Source organism: Pongo pygmaeus, chromosome 10 (genome assembly GCF_028885625.2).
Source record: "Pongo pygmaeus isolate AG05252 chromosome 10, NHGRI_mPonPyg2-v2.0_pri, whole genome shotgun sequence".
Taxonomy (NCBI): Eukaryota; Metazoa; Chordata; class Mammalia; order Primates; family Hominidae; genus Pongo; species Pongo pygmaeus.
Genome location: NC_072383.2, coordinates 89,718,163 through 89,736,324, shown reverse-complemented (window position 1 = coordinate 89,736,324; position 18,162 = coordinate 89,718,163). Strand labels below are relative to the sequence as shown.

Genomic DNA, 18,162 nt, shown 5'->3' with positions numbered 1-18,162 from the left:
TTGGTCTCCTTGTAGGTCTTTTGCCTGCATTGAGCATGACTTACAGGTGCAAGTACTTTATTTGTAGAAATCTGAAATTTTTCTTGTGCCTCAAATGTATATTTGTGTTCTTTAAGACAGTACAAATGAGAAGCACCTTAGATGCATATTCGGGTTCTCTTCTGGACCACTGCAAGTTAAAATTATATACCATTTACCAGGAATATCTTTCAACTTCGGCCTCTAAAGAATAATGCTTCTACTTCTGGGAAACAGTATTCTTAAGGAACCCATGGGATCTGGCAGTCAAATGGCTCTCCAAAAACAAGTCAGGATGACCTAATTTCCCCAGGTTTATTACTGTGCCTTATGCTCATCTAGGTTATTGCTAATTAAATGATTTACTACTAAATAAGGGATTCATTTAAAATATTTTAAACACTTAATTAAACAACATAGCTCAGGTTTTGAATATAGTTTAGCCCCAAAACCGTCTGTAACTCCATTATGTGATAATACGAAGATTTGATAAGAGCTAAATGAGACACAGGAGGGTGATGCACTGGAAAATACTCAGAAATGGGATGAAAATGGCACATGTGGAATGAAGAGATGATGTATGTATGTAAAATAACCCTAGTAAAGATATAAGAAAAATAAAATGTTTAGAGAAAATATGGACAAGGGAAAACAATCACAACAACAAAAGCATACTAGATAACTCTGGCAGTATTATAGCCCCTACTTTCAGATAAATTTATTGATAGCAACATGAAAAAAATCATCAATGTTTAAGTCACTGTTAAAAAAATAAACAATTTTTTAAATTTATATTAGTGCCACCAAACCATGATGAAATTTCATTCCAATTCTGTTAAATATCAATATCTTTGACAAAAGTTCAACCTTTTGTGTCTTTCGCTAACTAAACCTCAGAAATCTCACAAGAATCTACCAAAGTTTCCAACTCCAGTGTTTATTGGAACTTTTGTAATATGGATGGATACTGCAGAAATTGGCACTGAGTTGTAGTTAGTGATAGAAATATTCTACAATATGGAAAGACTGTCTTATGTTTTTTGATCCATGAATTCCCTGAAGACCTGAACAATCTGCGATAATTGATAGAGAAAATACTTGGACAGGCAGGGTCCAAAATAACTATTTTCCAGAAGGAAATATATATCCTTGTAACTCTCAGGATGATAAGACAACCCAATTCTAGTTATACTTTATTTCTTATATTCAAAAAGCCGTATTATAACCGAATTGTGTTTCTTTTTTTTGAGTTATTTTATTTTCCTTTTTATTTCTTATAATAGCCTGTATTTCTACTTCCGAATTGTGTTTCTTTAAAGGTCACATTGAAATGACTTTATTTTTAATTCTGTGGGTTAAGTTACATGCTTCAGTATCCTGAGACACATCTTCTAAGTGGAGCTAATATAAATATTTGCCTTTTCCAATGAGAATGGGAAGTGCTGAGCTGACACTAAGGCCAAGTATTATTGGTACAACTAATATGAATGTTTAGGAGCTGCTTAATGCTATTAATATTACATGGACGTTTTGACAAATAGCAGGGGCCCAGAAGAATTTGTGTGAACTGTGAGCTCCCCCCATATCAATCTTGGCTGACCAAAGTGAATTTTTAAAGTAACAGGAGAGGTTATGTAGCAAATTTGTCCTGTTTTCAACAGCAGCCATAACTTCTTTGCTGCCTGGGTCAGGAAACGCTGGTGTTTTTAATCTGAGATTACCCCCAAAGGGTACTGTTACTAAACTGTTTGTTATTATAAGTTCTTAAATGAAAAGCTCTACAGGGCACAGGTGTTCTTCATGAAGAAAACCCAGCAATATAATTAATTCTATCCATCCCTTTTTTGTTCTTGCTTTATCTTTGAATGAAGATTTGCCTTGTGGATATGGTTAGGCTTTTTATCTCCACTCAAATCTCATCTTGAATTATAATCCTTATAACCTCCACATGTCAAGGGAGAGACCGGGTGGAGGTAATAGGATCATGAGGGCAGTTTCCCCCATGCTGTTCTCATAATAGCGAGTGAGTTCTCATGAGATCTGATGGTTTTGTAAGTGTCTGGTGGTTCCTCCTGCATTTATACTCTCTTCTGTTGCCATGTGAGAAGGTCCAGGCTTGCTTCCCCTTCACCTTCCGCCATGATTGTAAGTTTCTTCAGGTCTCCCCAGCCATGTGGAACTGTGAGTCAATTGAACGTCCTTTCTTTATAAATTACCCAATCTCGGGTATTTCTTTGTAGCAGTGTGAGAATGGACTAATACACCTTCCATCCCCTAACCTCTTATTGCTTTTCTCCTTTACTCCTAAAATCTATGACCAAGAAGAAAAAAGTATCATTTCTCTTGTATAAGATGCGTCCGTATTATTACGGAATTGTTCCAAATGAAATTCCAAGCATACCTTTAAAAACTGTAGGTATAAAATTGCCTTAGGCTAAGGTCACACACAACCAGTGAATTTTCTGAGGAGTTACAGAGAAAGAACAGGCGAAACAGTGTATCATTTTTGTAAAAACTTGGTGTTACTGAACAGTGTTTTGCATAAACTTTGTGGATGCTGATTGTTTTGCATAAACAAACGTCTCCTTAATTTAGCCAATATAAATAATTTGCATGATGTGTTTGTTTTGTTTCCTATTTTCCCTGAAAAACATCCAGGAAAAATATTACAAAAGATCTTATAAACAGAAAAAAAGTTACAAATGTATTATAGAAGACAACTTTACAAGAAGTATTTCTTGACCTTTCTTATCAATGAGGTTTTACAGTAAATTAACAGAAGTGGGCAGAATTCATTGTTTTATTTGCTCTTGCATTGACAAGTATTGCTAACCATTCTAAACTGGCTCCCAAGAAAACTTTCCAAATACAGTTTTACTTTATCTTTCTTATGTGGAAATTTAGCTCTTTTAAAAATCCTTCTTATATTTTCAAGTGGACAATAGAAAATGGAAATATAAGCCCCCTTGAAGTTTAATGAACTAAATCTGAACAGAAAAGACTTCAGTTCTGACACTTTTACCTACCATTGCCTTTCGCAGATGGACACATCCACATAGACATAAAAAAAAGTCTACAGCAAATACAAAGGATTTTTTCCTGTGGTGTTAAGATTAGACACAAGTTGAAACTTTTAAAGCATATGTGAAAAGCTGTTGATGTTAAGTACTTGGGGGAATCAGAAGTTAAATAATTTATTTTGCAAGCAGGTTGTTGAATTTAATGAGAGACAAAGTACCTTTAATGGGAGGTAGGAGGCTGAAGCATCCCCAGTGTGGAAGTCTGATACTTAACCTGCTCTACTCCTCCCATATTGTCCACCTCGCTGGTTTTTGAATATGGCGAAGCATAAAACTGCTTTGGATTTTTGGCATTTGCTGCTCTCCATATCTGGAACAGTCTTATTCTATATGGCTGACTCCATCACTCTGCCTACATGTCCTTTTAAATGTCACCTTATTATTATAACTTAATTTCCTATCCTCTTATTTAAATAGCACTCCCCCCACCCCATCAACCCATAACCCTATTCTTTGCTTTTTTTTTCTTCATAACATCTGTCACCACCTACATATGTTTTATTCACTGTTGTATTCCCAATGTTTAGAACGGTGTCTGGAGCTCTACAGGGGCTTGATTTATATGTGCTAAATAGAAAAATAATTTGAACAATTATATCTATTATCCAGTGAAATTTTCTCGGTGTATCTCAAATACTACGGTGATACTTACTGAGTATGTTATTAGAATAAATGGAATAGCGTGGTTTCGAAGGATGTTTGATCTAGGTTTAAAACATTTTTTTAAAAATTTTTTGAAGACGTTTTTCTTCTAAAGATAATATTTCTCTCTGTATTATATAGTTCATTCTCATTGTGTAATCAAAACATCTGCTTTAGAGAATTCTGATAAATTTTTCTTTTTGAATATTCTACTTAAGTCCTTATGATGTGTCTCGATGACTTCATTAAGATTTCCACTTCATTTTGGAGTATACTTCTTGTTTGGGAGCCCTACTGTGCTTTATAATCAATTAACATCTTAAAGCAACTATGCAGCATGGGAGCCCTCTGCCTGACACAGGTTCTGACAGACTAACTTTGTATTGGTTTTCTAACCTTCCTGACATATTTGGTTGTAGGTAACATCAGTTACCATTTGTTGGGAGCTCCTCATTAGGTATGGCCTCCCTGGAGACATCTATACGGCAGAATGAAGACAAAGAGGGAGTAGTTTGAGGTGTAAATCCTAGAGGCTTTATTGACTTCTTTTTACGTATTTACATAAAGGGAATAGGGTTTATGTCCTAAAGTGCAACTTATGGTAAAAAGCTTTCACAAAATTTTAGAGGAACTAAATCTTTCCTCACAAAATCACCACATATAAACCTTCTGTATTAATTGGTTCGGGCTGTTATAACAACTTGCCGTAGGCTAGGTGACTTAAACAACAAACATTTATCTATCACAGTTCTGGAGGCTGGGAAGAGTCAAGGAAGCTGTCAGGTCAGTTGTTCGGTGAGGGCCTGCTGAGTGTTAACATAAAGAAGATCCATAAACTCTATTACATTATGGAGAATATTAAAACATCTTAATCTAAGCACACCCTAATCACAAACAAAGATAATCAAGGATGTTTTGTTAGTTAAGAGTTTTTGGCTTCAAGGAGCAGAGACCCACCTTTATTTCTCAATTAATGGAGGTTTTGTGCTAAGGATACATATAAAATCAGGATGAAGAAATTTTACTGAAATAAGAAAATAAGGAATACTTGAGTTTTATGATAGCAGTAATGCAGAACTGGATGGTGATTCAACATCAAAGTCATCACAAATTCATTTTACTCCATGTTCTTACTCAAGTCCTCTCTATTCCCTCTTCCCATTGCTCTTGAACCTTACCTTCCTGGGTTAAACCACACATAATCATCATATATTACTGGATTTGATTTGCTAAAATTTGGGTAGCATATCTATCTATTTTTGCATATTTATTCATGAAAAATATTGGTATATAATGTTCTTTTATGTTAACGTTTTTGTCTGGTTTTGATATCTGTATAATTCTGCTAATACGTCATGACCAGGTAGTAATTATCCTGGATGTAAAGTTGTTTTAATATTCAAAAATGTATCAAATAAAATCACCGTATTACAAACTGAAAAGAACAAACCAAATCAACACTATTATTAATGAGGTAAAGCATTTGAAAAAAATCCAACATTCATTCCTGACAATATGTCAGCAAAGTAGAAATGGCAGGTAACTTTCTCAACCTGATAAAGTTCAGATATAAAAAAATATACAACTAATATCATGTTTAATAGTGAAAGACTTAACGCTTTCTCCCAAGATTAGGAAAAATACAAAGGTGTCTGGTCTCATCAATTTTGTTTAACATTAAAACGGAGGCCCTAGCCAGTGCGATAAGATAAAGAAAAAGAAATTAAAACTAAAGGCACTCATGTCACAAAGAAATAAGTAAAACTTTATTCAAACATTTTATAAAAAATGTAATGGAATATATAAAATTATATTAGAAACTATGAGTTTGACAAACTTATAGATTAATATAAAAATCAGTTATATTTCTATATACTAGCAACCAACAATCAAAAATTAAAAATAAAAAATTGTACCATATGTAGTAACAGCAAAAATATGAAGTTATTAAGGAAAAATCTGATAAAACACCAAAAAAATCTGTGCACTGAAAACTACCTAAAATTGCAGAGAGAAATTACTGAAGGTCTAAGTATACTGAGACCCATACTATACCCATGGGTCTTTAGTCCTAGTTTTTGTTTTGTTTTGGTTTGGCAGAAAATGAAAAAAAAATTTCTAAAATTCACAGGGAAATGCAATAATCTAGAGAAGCCAAAACATCTTTGAAATAGAAAAACCCAGTGGGAGGACTAACACTATCTGATATCAAGACTTATTATAATGTGATTTTAATCAAGGCAGTGTTGTATTTGTACAAATATTAGAAATAGATCAATGGAATAAAATAGAGATTCCAAAAATAGAGCTACACGTATATGGACAGTGATATTTTTTTAAAAGGTGTAAAAGCAGTTCAAAGGAGAAAGAATCATATTTTCATTAGATGATGTTGGAATAATCAAATAATATGCAAAAGATAAAACAAAGCAAAACACATGAAAATGTTATCATAACATAAAAGAAAATCAGTGTCAATTCATTATTTGAACATAACACAAAATGGATATTAGACCTAAATATAAAATTTAATACTGTACAATTTCTAGAAGAGAACACAGGATTCTCTGGGCTAGGATTTACTAGATACAACACAAAGAGCATGGCCTATAATAAAGTCAGAATTCACCAAAATTAAAAATTCTGCTTTTCATAAGACACTGTTAAGGGAATAAAAAGGCAAGGTACGGCATAGGAAAAAACATTTGCAAAGCATATATATGGCAATGGATGTGTCTTCAGAATATATAATGAACTTGTAAAACTCAACAATAAAGAAAATAACCTATGTAAAAATAGGCAAAAGATTTGAATAGATTCTTCACCAAAGAACATATACTGGTATTAAAGAAACATGTTAAAAGACAATATCATTGGTTATTTGGGAAATACAAATTAAAATCACAATGAGATAATATTACACACTAAGTGCTGGATAGGTTTTTGAAGATCTAGAATTGCCGTTCACTCCGTTATGAATGTAAAATAGTATAACCACTTTAGAAAATAGCTTGGCAGTTTCTTAAACAGTTAAACGTAAACTTACCTATTCCATTCCTAGGTTTTTAGTTAACTAAAGCATTGTTCCTATGAAAACTTTTACACGAATGTTCATATCATTTCTATTTGTGATATAATAGCTAAAAACTGGAAACAATCCAAATGTCCACAAGCAGATAAACAGATAAAAAAACCGTTGTATATTTGTAAACTAGAATACTAGTCAACAATAAAAAGAAATTTATGCTACACCATATATGTAACTCTTAGTGAAACAATTATGCTGAGTGAAAGAAGCCATTGAAACTAGGACACAATGTATGGTTCTTCTACCTCTACAAAATACTAAGAAATGAAAATTAACATACATTGGTAAAAAGCAGATCAACGATTGCCTTCTATGGCAGGAAGGTGGACAGGAGTAAGAGAGGGATTGCAAAGGCACGAGGAAACGTCTGAAGGTGATTTATTCAACATTTATTTTCTTCAACTTTCATTTTAAATTCAGGAGTATATGTGCAGGATGTGCAGGTTTGTCACATAGGTAAATGTGTGCCATGGTGGTATACTGCACAATATCTTGATTGTGATAGTTTCATGGGTATACATATGTTGATATACATATATGTATATATATAATAAATCAAATTGTACACATTAAAATGTGCAAAATTTATGTCGAGCTTGTTTCAATAATTCTGTTTTAAAACAAAGCAAAACAGAAAACTCCACCATAAGCACCATTATCTATGTACCTGGACCTTTTGTTCCAGGCCACCTCATAGGTGTCACTGGTTGTAAGAATTGGTTGGCACCAGGTCAAGGGCTCACTGATGAATTTATCAGCTGTGGGTAGAGTATGGTGATGTATCCATCTGTTGTCAGCTTAAAAACTTCTATTAAGTAATTGTCTTAGGCTGAAGGGAGCTGTTGGTTTGCAGGCATTCTGAGGCTGGACCTATGTAGTACACCATCTAATATAAGAGAAAATGGAGATGTTACCAAGAATAGAGATAAAATAAGCTAGGCAACTCTGAGACATTCCTTGCTATCTGTTGCCCTTTAGGCTGGTTGATGTGTCTGGTTCAATTGTGACCCTTTGAGACTTCTTCAGCACATCAAATACTCTGGTAGTTTCAAGTTTCACAATCCACATTCCAAAAAAATTAGATGTTGCTTAGACTTTGGATTTTGGTTTGAAATATGATGCTATATTTTATCAGCCACACTTTAACATCTGGCTAAGGCTACTAATTAATGCTCAAGGAAACTTATAATTGTTCAGTAGGGGAAAAAGAATGTAAGTTAACTACAAATCCTGTCAGGATTAGAGAGTGAAGAGATGCCCATGTTTCATTGCTATGTAATACTCAGATGTAAGCTCTCTCTGCTTTATATAATTTAGTTGTTCTCTCCTAAAAATGTTACTCAGATTGAATAGTTATGTATTTATGAAATCTAGATGTTTAGTGGACAGATTTTAAGACAATTGCAAAAGAGGAGAATAAGAGTTAAAACAATTATAAAGTAGATATCTTACATATCTACTTTATTAACATATTAACAAATATCAATACATATTTGTTAAGCATTTCCTGTGTGCCAGGCATTATATTGGAACAGCATAAACAGTAGTGAACAAAAATTAGCCTGTTTCTTTTCTTCATAGAAGTTATAGCACAGGAAATGTGTACAATTAGATGTGTAGTTCATCCCAAACTCCCGCTCCTAGATCTTTTTTTCTCTTTCCTACATGATGTGATTTGGCTGTGTACCCACCCAAATCTCATCTTGAATTCCCACGTGTTGTAGAAGGGAGCCAGTGAGAGGTAACTGAATCATGGGGGCTAGTCTTTCCCATGCTGTTCTGGTGATGGTTAAGTTTCATGAGATCTAATGGTTTTAAAAAGGGGAATTTCCCTGCACAGGCTCTCTTCTCTTGTCTGCCACCATGTGAAACGTACCTTCCACCTTCTGCCATGATTGCGAGGCCTCCCCAGCCACATGGAACTGTAAGTCCAATAAACCTATTTCTTTTGTAAATTGTCCAGTCTCTGATATGTCTTTATCAGCGCCATGAACATGGGCTAACACACCATACAAATTATTCTCGTTCAGTAAGTATGTACTTATATTATTAACGTTATGGAGCATCTAGAAATGAGACGATTTTGGTATAAGAGCTTTTTGAAAGTAAGCTTTTCCTCCTTCTCCTCCTCCTCCTCCTTGTCCTTTTCCCTTCTCCTCCACTTTCCTTTATCATTTTCTACTTTTAATTTTGAAGTAATTTCAGGTGTACAAAAATGTTGCAAGATTAGAGCAAAGCATTCCTATATACTATACCCTAACCCAGATTCTCCAAATGTTAACCTTTACCTCTCTTGCTTGCTTTATAATTCTCACTCTTCCTCCCTTCTTCTCCCTCTCCTCTTTTCCTCCCTATTTCTCTCTTCCAACCCTGCCCTCTCCATAGGTATGATTACAAATGTAGATATAAGTATAGATGCAAATATAACTGTAGTTATATATTTTTTCCTGAAACACTTGAGAGTAAGTTACAAACATGATACTCTACATCTAAATACATTAGTGTACATTTTATGTCACTTAGCCACATTACAATGAACAAAATCAAGAAACTAACATTAATAACACTGCAGTCTAACTTAGAAGCCATATTCAAATTCAGCCATTTATACCACTAATATTCTAAACCAATTCAGGATCGCATGTTGCCTGTAGTTCTCATATCTTTTTATTTTCCTTTACTCTAGAACAGAGAGTCAGTTTTTCTTTGACATTCATGACAGATACTTTTTTTTTTTAAAGAATACAGACCAGTTATTTTGAACAATGTTCCTCAGTTTGGGTTTGTCTGATGTTTCCTTATTAGATTTAAGCTATGTATTTTTGGCAGGAGTACAACAGGAGTGATGTGTTTTTCTCAGTGCAGCATGTTGTCTTTAGTGAAACAGTAATTTAACTGTCCATTTGGTAAAGGTGGTGTCAGCCAATTTTCTTTAATGTAAAGTTACCATTTTTGTCTTTGTAATGAATAACTATCCTGTTGTGAGCTACTTTGAGATTATATAATCATCCTGCTTCTCACTATACTTTTATGCAATAATTCTTTGATGAGTCTTGCCTGAAATAATTATTACTAGCATGGTTTCCAAATACTGATTTTTCTATTTCTATCGTTCATTCTACCTTTGTTAGTTGGAATTTTATTGTAAAGAAGTTTTACTTTCTACCCTGCTAAACTTCTTTTCTGAGGTCTCTGCATTCATCTGTCTGTCCATCCATCTATTTTCTTTTTTATTTATCCATTGCTTCATTTCCTATGTACTAAATGTATAGTCTTATTTCATTTCTCTGACTTAATTAGATTTGTATAAAAGACTCCCCTAGTGATGTTCCTGCTCACTACTTTATTTATGTATCATTAAATGTGCCTACTACTGCTTTCTATAGAGTTAATGAGTAATTTATATCAGAAAACATCAAAGTCCATTCTTTAAAATCCGTTAGAGGCTTGTCTATGAGGGAGACTCAAGTTTTCTAAAGTGACCTTCATCAGATGAATCTGCATATGTTCACGAACATATGTTTGGACTGTCTGTGCTCCTCTCCTAACCTCCTTGTCAGGATGATTCCCAGTTGGATTGTTGACTGAAACTGTAAGGCTTACTTACTATAGATTTGGTATTTCTATCAAGTTTGGTTGAGTGCCTGACTCAAGTCTCACTTTCTGTATTTATTTCAACTATAAGATTTCTTATGTCTTCTTATGATCTCTCTAACATCTGTCCATGGTCTGATCAGATTTGAACTTCCCAGATTTGAGATTTTAGTGACACATACAAAGATTATGGAATAAAAATAACATAATCAGAGATGCCATTTATTCAGTGCTTAATGTGTATCCCAGGTACTTTACATATAATATTTAAAAATCTCATAAAACCCTATAAGATCCATCTGTATATCTCAATTTTTAAAAAGTCTTTGGCCTGGTGTTCAGAGAAGCTAAATAATTGGATTGAGCTCAAAGCTAACAAGTAGAAGGGCTGGCATTCAAATACAGGTTTGTCCTAATGGAAAAGGCCATTTTTTCCCTTTGCATTAAACATTGATAATATATCTGTTAACAGTGATAAATATACACATGAATAATCATGATAGTATATGAAATTATTAAGAATAAAAACTGTAGAGACTCTGTGACAGAAAAATGAAGTTCTCTTCTTCCCAAAGTGCAGCAGAGTACTCAAATTGCAAGTGTTTATTTATTTTATTTGGTTTTACTTGTTTTGTTCCACTTCTTGCTTTCCTCCTTTGTAGAATCAGTATACTTAAAAATCTACACACATGCTCAAGAAATTATGTAGAAGCCTTAAAATCCATAAAAGCCATAATAATGATAATGTTGCTTTACCCCCATGAAGATTTATACCTAGCACCAAGCTTATACATAGCTATAAGTTGAACATATGAAATTAAATTTTTTGTTTCCAACAGCAGGTGGTGGTGCAGGGTTATTCTATCAAGTTACAGGATTTAATTACAGATACTACTGTGTTGTTGAAAGTGATATGGAACATGTATTTTAATTTTGGAAGCATTTATATTACCTTATTATGATTTACTTTATAAAATAACTTCTTTGAAAAAATTACATACTCATATATAATTTTAGAAGAAAGAAAATGATTAGATATATACAAAATACATACCCTCTAAATCATTTAAGCAGTTTAGAACTTCATATAATCATGTAAGTAATTTTGATATGTATTTTTGATAATATGATTTAATATTGAGAATTAAATATTTATATCAAATGTACTTTAAATTTATAATTATTAGAAAAATAATAGTACTAAATGGAGGGACTAAACAAATCTTTGTTATTTAGTAAAAGAATGGACAAAAATGTTTATTTTCGCTTCTTTAATTTCTAGATGATACAATGATTATCTTTAATCACTTTCTACTAAACCTACAATGTACTATGCATTTTCTATTACTCATCTATCCATATTCCTATTCAACTATCTTCAATGTCACTAAATAATTTGTTTTGAATCTTGGCTACATTTTAGCTCTTAATTGGTTTAAGTAAAACTTAAAGACAGTAGTACCTTCCATAATCTTTGATCCAGGGATGGGTTTCATTGGATGATGGGTTTCATTGGATGATAAGGAAAGAGTCTATTTCACTCTTTTAAAAAGCCATCGCTCTTACTAGTGAAATACTATTTGGATATTGTAGTCCTCCAGGCCATGATGATAATTATGATGTTAAATTAGTTGAGTCAGTTTTTCAGAGGTCCCAGGCCACACAATGCAAATGTAATATTTATAACCTCAAATGATTCATAGACAATACTAGGCAGCAGATGGCATCTCTAAAGATTTTAATGACTGTTTTGCAGAGCCTGCTTTATGGCAGATGGAATGGAAGAGGGAAGAGACAGGTGGCTGGGAACTGTTGGAATGAGGTAGAGTCAGGTGGTTGGCAGGAATTAGGGGTCCTCTGGAAGGAACAGAGGTTAAAAAGAAATAGAGTGAGTTGGCAATATAATTAAAAGTGCTGTATATGAAAGTCTACAACACGGAGATGTGGGGACTGTTTACATTTTATTTTGGGCCCAATCTATATGACTTCAACATTTTTTATTGTAGTCTCTTAGAATTGGAACTGAAGTTTAATATCAACTATTCTAAATGACCAGCCATATCAATGGCAAGGTCAATAAGGAGTAAGATTAATACTTCCAAATATCTGCTTACAGAGCCACTTTGAAAGAAGGTGCTTAACCAAACTGAGCCTTCTACCCTATCCCAAACACCCTGCAGCTGCCATCATTTCAGAATAGAAAGCCACCCAACATAACAGAAAAAAAACTTCAGCTTATCTTAGAATGAAGAACAACAATAGCAGATAGATTCTAAAGCTTTCTTGAATTTAAAAAAATTTGTTTTGTGTTTGATATTCAGTGTATGATCTAAAGACAGGAATAACACACACACACACACACACACACACACACACACACGTATTCATTCTGAAAGCTACAAACTAGACTACTCAAACAGAAGCTCCTTAGTGTGGAAACTTGGGGTTCACATTTAATAAAATCCCTCCATACAACTATTATGAACAGGATAGTTGAGAACCACTGGTTTGTACACTTTGAAGACTGTTCCTAAAAGTAATGGCCTCAAAATATAGTGCAATGAACAAAACAAAATAAAAAGAAGTAGCACAGGTAGGGGCAAATTCAGTTTATATGTCTTGAAGCTATAAATATTCAGGCTCTCTTTATGAAATAAAATAAAAAACTACAAATACAAAATTAGATACAGTGTCTTTTGAGAAAATCTACTTCTGAGGGATGAACATTGAAGATAGCTTTGTTTATCACCAGCCTGGACTTGTTTCTGGGCTTTTCTGAGTTGAGAATAATGACTTCCTTCAGTTGCCAATTTCAAATGAGTTCAGTCCCTTCTAAAACAGTGAAACACCCCACAGCTATAGGGGTATCATCCTCTTCACCTCTGACTACCTGGTGCGTATGCAGTCCTGTGAAATGAATAGAGAAAACTGGACAAGATATTGAGATAGTAGGAAAAGTATGCATGCTGGCATCCTCTACTTTGCTCCAGCCTTTGCAGAGAAATCCAACACTCATTCACACACACGCAAGCTTTAATGAACATTTGTTGAATAAATAACTGAATGATGAATGAATGAATGAGTGAATGGATGAATGAAAGCTGCTATCATAAAATACCTTGGTTGTGTAGCATCTTAGAAGTGACTTGCTCTTTTGAGAACTTTAAATTTATTTACTCTATGTTAGGATAAATATGATTAATTAAGCTGGGTGGAGTTTATGGCTAAGGACCTACTAGAGGAAGTGCCTTTTTGCAAAGCTTTGGAAGGAAGGAATGTGTGTTTATTGAAAAGTAACGATAAGGTTTTTGACTAGAAAACTGGGGCTTCAGGGGCTCTACAGCTTCCCAAGATCACAGGTTCTTGGATATTGGATATTACACAAGATGTTAGAAATAAGATTCAAATCTCAAACTCTCTTATTTTATACCGGTGTTTTTTAATTATATAATTTTAAGAATTAAAATATTTTTTATATTTTGTAAAATTATGTGAAGACAAGTAACCTGTGTATTTTAATATTTTCCCCTTTGATAATATAATTTTTAATTTTATGCATTTATTTGTAAAATGTTTTACTAAGATCAAAAAGGGCTACATTTCCTGGTAACAGCCACAAGATTGTCTAAATCCTACCCTTCCTACCCACAGTGTGAAAAATACGAGAACCCTAAATTATGCACATATACACATACATCATGCACACATGCAGTCATATATATGTATGTATATATGTATATATGTGTATATATATACACTTGTACATATATCCAGTCATTTTCTAAAAAGCAGAACAAGAAATTTCAAAATAGATTTTAAATGTCATGTTTAGATGTTTGCTTATTCCACTATTTAAACATATGCAGGCCAGTACATAAAAATTAGCTACAAATTAGACCAATTTTTAAACTGAGCTGAAAACAACTGGGAACATTATGGGTACATAGGTTAAGTAAGTAATTTGTGCTTATTTTGTTTTTTATCATGCCCTCTGTTAATTTTAATTAAACATATATCATGGCCAGGTGCAGTGGCTCACGCCTGTAATCTCAGCACTTTGGGAGGCCGAGACGGGTGGATCACCTGAGGTCAGGAGTTCGAGACCAGCCTGGCCAACATGGTGAAACCCTGTCTCTACTAAAAAAACCCAAAACTTAGTTGGGCATGGTGGCACATGCTGTAATCCCAGCTCCTTGCGAGGCTGAGGCAGGAGAATTGCTGGAACCCGGGAGGCGGAGGTTGCAGTGAGCCGAAATTGTGCCACTGCACTCCAGCCTGGGTGACAGAGTGAGACTTCATCTCAAAAAACAAACACAAAAATTTATTTAAACGTATATCAAAATAAACAAGGACTTAGTGGAAGTTACAGGTTAGATAAAGTGAGTTTAACAAATAATTATGAGTAGCTATTTTCTTATTTTCTGCAGGGCACCATTATAACTTGGCAGTCCTGAAGGACCTTGTCTTAGAGTTGCTTATGTGAATAAAAATGCTTTATTGTGTGTGTTTGTATGTTTCTAAAGGAAAAAAGATCTATCCCCTTTTCTTGACTGGAAAAACCTGGGTTTAAGCCAACCTGATTTTACTCTATAAATATTTAAATCTCCTTTCTTTTCTCTAGTCATTTCTGATAATTCCTCTACTTTATACTGATAGTGTGGTAGACTCTGAAGACACATGTCGTAGGTGCATCTGGTGGTGACTGGGGTGCAATTTAAATTCACAAGAGCAACCCCAAATGGAGTGGGCGAGTGGCCAAATTACAAAGTTGTATGCATCCATAGGAATACACCAGATAATTAGGGATTCTAATTAGAAAAGTAATATATTATTATGGAATGAGCTCCAGGCTTCTGGAAGCTCATTTAAAATGTTACATTTCTTTGGAAGGTCTTTATGTTTTCTTTTCATTTGAAGACCCAAATTCCTTTTGCAAAAATCAGTTTTAACTTAAAACCTTTAACATGTCTGCCCTTAATTAATTTTCAGGGTTCAAGGAGTGTAAATTGTAGGTTTGTCCTATCAATTTGATTCTCAAATCCTGGTAGATGTCCCCAAAAGAAGAAAAGAAAAAGCATAAAACTCCATACTCAAAAGTGCCCATTAGTCAGCTTTCACCATGCCAAGCTGTCAAGCGATATCACAGTTATGATCTTTAAAGCATTCAAAAAAAGCTGGAGAACTTTGTGTGAAGAGCTGGATTTTATGGCTTTGGTGTGTGCCAAAGGGATTGTCCAACAGAAAGTACCCTGGAAAGCCTAATTATTACTCCACATATAGTACGTGGCATTATAAGCTATTTTGAGGTTTTTGGAAAGGGAGAGCTATGAGTGACAACCACAGCAGGGCGTGCTGAGGAATTTAAACCCGACTCTATCATCTCCCTGTTGGCAGAACATAAAACACATAATGCTGTTTTAGTAATCAATCTTTCATGTATTTATTTTAAGGAAAAATAATTTCATTAAAACTTACAGAGTGGGAAAAGGAGTGATATAAAAGTCAACACAGGACATTTATATTCAATGAGAATTATTTTTTAAAACATTATGGCTGCTATTTACAAGGGTAGCATTCGTTTTATACTTAAAATCACAGCAGCTTTTGTGACACTTTTTTAGGAAATAATGAAAAATCTGATTTGGATTACGACTCAAGTTAAATATTTTTAAGAACTCTTTAATTCTTGTACATGTCGGTTGTTGTATAAACAAAATAATGTTGGGACAATGAACTCAGAAACATAGACGCTATCAGTCATTTATCCGATTTACCTCTATGCTTTGTTATTCTATTTGAAAAGGTCTTCAGACAGAGATGAGAATTTAAAGACAATAAATGAAGAGGATTGTTTTATGATTGTGACTTCAATATACAAGTCTAGTGAGAACTATCTCTAAGTCAGATTTGTGGCTATGTCAATACTGTTTAAAATGAAATTCAGCTATCTCCCCTCTCCATCCTGGAAGCATTTTATATGTCAGCATTGTCTACTGTTTAGTTGCATAATCTTTTGCTCAGTGGTCATTATAACGTTGGAGGGCATGCCTTAATGCCTAACATGTGTAAAAGATATTTACATATAGTAACCAGTAATTTTATTTACATTTTCTCCCAAGCATTGTGGAATCTCAAAAACCTTCGACTCTACGCTTCAAGTCCAAAAAAACTAAGCAGATTTGTGATACCACTTCTTTTTCATGGTCTAGATAAAACAAATAAGAATTTTCTTTCTAGTAAAATAAATGAATTTGCCTCTCTGGTTTTCCATTCTAAGTACTAAGAAAAAGGGAGGTACAATACTTAAAGTTAAGGATTATTGTAACTAGGATAGAATAAATAGAAACAAATAATTAATTTTCCCCGTAGATCTATATCCATGACCAAGGATAAATGAAAACTATGACGTTGGGATTTGAGACAGTGTTTTGTTATTTTGTGGTTATTTCAGACTTACTGTTTTAAAGCAAAATCAACTTATTACCATTTTGAAAATGAGAAAAACCGAATCCAAGTTTTAATTCAGACTTTACTAATAGTTCTATGTCACATGATTAATAAACCTCTGTGGGATATAGCTTTTAAATATTATAATAAAAATAAATGACATTTGGCTTTTTGTTTTTCCCTTTGAGGGTGAGATAGAGCTAATGGTCTTTGAATCTGACCTTTTTGCTGCTATTCCCATTTTCTCCAAAAGGTGGCGCGTGTGTAATCTTTTTCTTTATCAGGGTGCAAAGAACCCGGGGAGCCAGAGGGACCTGAGTGAATTTTCAGAATTGTTTTTCTTCAACAAACTCAAGGTGGCCACATCAGAAATCTGCATTTCTGCAATGGTAGTTTCTTTATGCTCAAAGAACCCTTCAAATAAGAATTAATCTGATTTTGTGAAAGAAAAACATGCTTCCTATGCTTCCCATCTTAGTTTGGTTTAAACTTTGGAGTTCTTTATGCCAAGTTTATTTTATAATGTTTTTCTTCCTTTCTGATCTTAGACTAAAGTTCTATTTTTTTAAAGATAACCTTGACTCATGTGGAGTTGTCCTTCTTAATTAGAATTCATAAGCAACACACAAGTGTGTCTGGACTCTGTCTAAACAAAGCTCTTTGACAGCACAAATGCAGAAGGATAAATCTATCAGACAGGAGAAATCTTTTGAACTATGGGCAGATAAGAGGGAGTCAGAAGTACAGAGGGAAAGGAAAACATGTTGGACAGATTCTGATGATGAGACAGGAATTCACAGATGAGACCTAAAATCAAACACACAGTTTTTCCCAGCAATTCACTTAAATGTGCTTCCAAACTCTGTCGCTGAAAGAAAAATTTAAATATGATCTAACGAAGTCCAACCACTTCACTTTACAGATGAGGAAACCAAGTCCCAAAAGATGAAGCCATGTATTTAGTGAAACACAACTGAATTCTGTTTGTTTCTGGTGAAAGAATACAAGGATCTGTCAAAGAGGTGTGTTAAGTCACAAGTTGCAGAAAGCAAGACTTAATAGTTTTGAAAATTGGAGTCTTTTAAATCATGATTCTTTTTTTATTTAGGCATGTATTATTTTGGTCACTATGCTGTTTTAGACACTCTCCTCTGCTCCACAGATGAATATGGTCGTTCATTAGCCATTAAGTTGTAGATCTGTGCTGTCCAATGCAGTAGCCATTGGCCACATGAGTATTTCATTGAATTTTAAACTAATTTAAATGAAATGAAATGAAAAATTTAGTTCATC

At 33.8% G+C, this 18,162-nt stretch overlaps 1 long non-coding RNA gene across 1 annotated transcript in view; it reads right to left on the bottom strand.

Annotated features, from left to right (window-relative positions):
- LOC129010470 (uncharacterized) overlaps nt 1-16,824 on the bottom strand; it is a 41,865-nt gene extending 25,041 nt beyond the window's left edge. Inside the window, exons 1-3 of the long non-coding RNA XR_008493004.1 lie at nt 16,529-16,824; nt 4,694-4,697; nt 4,137-4,218 (exon numbers count right to left, since the gene is read on the bottom strand). This is a non-coding gene — a long non-coding RNA (uncharacterized LOC129010470). The remainder of the gene's footprint in view (nt 1-4,136; nt 4,219-4,693; nt 4,698-16,528) is intronic.
- Nucleotides 16,825-18,162: the final 1,338 nt, after the last annotated feature.